Genomic DNA, 4,150 nt, shown 5'->3' on the forward strand with positions numbered 1-4,150 from the left:
ATATATAGGTAGTTCGTAAAAGGATTAAACCTTAGAATAGCCTATTGAGAAAATTTGAAATTTTCAAATTCGGTTTAGTATTTGGATTATTATATTCGATATAATTAAACGTTTAATTATCAAATTAAACGTATCAGAGAGTTAGAAAATGTTTAAATATGATTTAAATATTGAACAAATGAATAAGGATTTATGTTTTGGAAAAAATAATAATTTAATATGTGATATCAAATTATTTTTAAATTAATTAAATTAATTAAAATTTATAATTTATATTACTTTTATTAAAAATTTGAATTTAAGAATTAAAATTAAAATTAAATTATTTTTCTATTTAATTTACTTTATATGATAAATTAAGATTAATTGGAAATAAAGGGGAAATTGGGATTTTCCTATATTTCCCACTCAATCAAATTTTATAGTGGTTGATTAAGTGTCATGTAATCATGCAATTCAATTGCATGTAAATATTCTTAAAAATAGAAGATTATTCAGCTTCTTAGGGGTTGAATGTTCTAATTTTTCATGCAAAATCATTCCCTCATTTCCAGTTTGACACCAAACCAAAACTCTCCTCTTTTCTTCTCCAAATTCTTCATAATTTGGATTCCACAATCCAATATAAGACCTAAGAATGGTAGAGAAGACTCTTGTGGTGGTCTACTTCAGAGATTGAAGAAGAATTTCAAGGAGATATGGAGCAATCAAGTGAATTCATCAAAGGTTGTATTCTTGAAACCCCACTACTGATATTTTCATAAACGTGCATGCTAATCTTCTAAAATTGATGTAGTTAGAGTGCTTAGGATCCTACTAGCTTTCGTGTGTTGAATGTCAAATCCATCAGTTCCGACCCCCATGTTTTAAGTCTCTAAATGGGTGGTTGCTCTAGGACGACACACAGGCGGAACATGAGAATCTCACGGTGCAACCTAATGGAGGAGACCATATGATGTGTTGACACCCTTCCTTCTCCCACTAACCATTAACAACTTCCCCTATTTACCTTGCTATTGAACCATGAAAACATTTTCTGAATGGAGACCGTGCCCAAAGCGAGATGAAGCCGAGCATGGATCTCACGGTGTGAACTTTTAGGGACGTGAGACCTAAAAATAATATATCACATATACCATTTTTCTCCCCCTGAAGTGTTCTAGACGGTTTGGGTATACTTTTACTTAGGCATTTGTGGCTAATTAAATCTATCATAAGTCTAGGTGTTTATGCAAGTATAACTTTTATACTGGATTTAACCTACGATGTCTAAGTGATAAAATTTTTAAAACCTCACGTCGCTTACACATGCTCATAAAATTGGGTTAACCTAACTCAAATAGCAGCTCGATTCCCAAGTAGCAGGTGTTCCATAAACTTTCAACTTCAATACCTCTAGCCTTAGAGAAGATCTTGTAGGGTGAGTTCTTTTGTAGCTTAGTTTTACAAGTTAACCTATTTTAACTATTTAAAAACGATTGTATTTATTAACCCTACGTGAGCATGCAATTTTCTTTATTATAAATTTAAAAAGTCTAATTCATCTTATAACACTTATAACTTAGACAATAGCTATAACATGCACCAAACATTTCATAAATTAATACAACAACTTATATTAATTCTTTTTAAATCCTTTATATTTATACTATATATTATAACACTTATAACATACTTTCAATGTGTGAAACATGCTTATCCTATGGTGGAATTTTAAATCTATATGACATACTTTGTGCACAAACAAATTTAATTTAAATAAAACATATATTAATAATGCATAATTAATTAGACACACTAAAGTAGACCGATTTTGGCATCCTAAGCTATCAAACAACTAAATTATTATAATAATAATTAAAAAACCGACTTGAACTACTCCCAAACACTTTGAATCAGCACGAACTAAGTGAAACCCGCTTTAATCGGACCTCTAAGGCTTCAAATAAGGCAGACCGGTTGAAATTGGGCTTAACCGGACCGAATCGATCTTGGGACCATTCTTCCTCGTGCATGCATTTCTGAAAAATGATGAACAGTGTCACAATGCTGTTAAAGAGTGTTGTGAAGCTTTGCCTTCGGTCCCAGCTTCCTGTTTCGGCTTTGCTCTAAATTTCTTCAAATTACAACCTAATTTCCACTCTAATGACTCTAGCAAAATTACAGACTCTCCTTTACACATTATAGCCCATATACAAGCGAGCAATTACAATTATTTCAACAAATTAAAGCTCAATTTGATGCCAAAATGTGAACCTCGGCTCCCAATTTTACACTTAAGTGTGTTTTCTTATTTAAATTGTCTTAATTTTCCACTTAATTGTGTGTTCCTATTTAAATTTATATAAATAAGTTGAATTTTAATTGGTGAAATTGTGATGAAATTTGTATAATAAGTAGGTTGATGAGAAAGTTAGTGTGGAATGGTGAAGAAGGAATGGGGATTTGAAAAGAAAAATATGGAAATTGAGTTTGGGAAATTTAGGCTAAGTATAGAGAAGTTATGTGAAATGCGTTATTGCTGAAGAAAGGATTGAAGAACTGAGAAAAAATGGAAATTGATTTTGGGGAAAATCTGGAAAAAAAAAAAGTGTAGAAGTGGCTAGAGATAAACAATGTTCACAGTAACTAAGAGCGAGATCGTTGAGAGGAATCATTGAGATCAGGACCAGCGAGATTGGAGAGAAAATGGGAGAGAGCGAGATTGGATAGAAGATGGAGAGAGAGCAGACCAGCGAGAAGTGGGAAGAGAGCGAGATTTGAGCTCTAGAAAGTTGGAGAGAGCGAGAGTTGGATAAAGCGAGATTTTAGTGAGAAAGTGGAAGAGAGGCGAGAGCAGAGACGGAGAAGTGGGGAGAGAGCGAGGTGGAAAAAGTTGCGGACGAGAAAATCTGGAGGAGCGAGAAAGCTAAAGAGAGCGAGATTGGGAGAGAGCAAGAACCAGCAAGAAAGCAATAAAAGAGCGAGAGTGGAGAGACCGAGAGCAAGGAGAAAGCTGGAGTGAGAGACGAGAGTGGAGGAGAAAGGTGGGAAGCAGAAAGCTGGAGAGATCGACACTGTCGCAGCAGAAACGAGTCCAAGAGCCCATATCGCGTTGAGCCTTGCTATGTCGATTCGAACGTCACGCCCACGCCTCGCCTATGCATTGAAACGGTTGAGCAAGGCTTCTAGGGAATGTATTTGGATGCGTTTGGGCGTGGATTAATGCATGTTTACAAGAACCCTAAATTTAATATCACAAAGCTTGAAGACGTAGGGCAATGTTCAATTTAAAATTTTAGGAGTCCGATTAAGAGAAATTCTTAAACCCTAAGAAATTGTGTTGGATGCGTTTGGGAAGAACATATTGAACCAAGGTGAAGTCAGCTTACGTTGATAAACGGAGGATTAAAAATTTGGCCATGCAGCCAAGTAGGTGCTATCAATCCCACGAGCAATTTGAATGCTTATAAATAAGGAATTGGGATTTCATTTTCAAATAACACAAAAATCATAAATTTCGTAGAGAAAGTAGCGGGCAGTAAGGGTTCAGAGGAATGTGTCAACTTTGGACGAGGAGATCTTCCAATCTACTCGTGCGTTTGGAGTGATTTCAAAACCATCTGAAAGCTCTAAAAGTCTAGTTTTCAGACTAGGGCCGCCGGAGGAAAAGGCTCAAAGGAACTGGGTTGGAGGTTGAGAAGAAGGCAGAAGGGTCAGACTGTTGGATCAGTCTGGGCCAGTCTTGAAGATTTTGAGATTCCGGCCAAACCACGAGGAATTTTGAGCTGAAAGTTTAAGATATTTTAGAATAAGTTTGTAGAAGGAAGTATTTCGAAATAAGGTTCGAAACTATGAGTAATCTAAGTTGTAAGTTGAATCTGGATTCTAGAGGTGAAAAAAGGGACCCGAGGAGCTACTAGAGTGAAAAGTTCCTAAGAATTCGAGGTGAGTGGCTCAAATGTTTTCGAACTAAAACGTTTTAAACTGGTTTGATTACAAACGTTTTACAGAAAGCATATTTGCGAAAATAATTCTCATGCCTACTAGTTTTATAAAGAGGTTTCCAAGCAAGATCTGAATTGTAATTTGAACACATGCATATTGTTGAAAAACTATTTACATATGTTGATTTTATCAAGCATGCATTACCATCTTTAAAGCCATGTTG

This window comes from Benincasa hispida, chromosome 2 (assembly GCF_009727055.1).
Source record: "Benincasa hispida cultivar B227 chromosome 2, ASM972705v1, whole genome shotgun sequence".
In the NCBI taxonomy this organism is placed as follows: domain Eukaryota; kingdom Viridiplantae; phylum Streptophyta; class Magnoliopsida; order Cucurbitales; family Cucurbitaceae; genus Benincasa; species Benincasa hispida.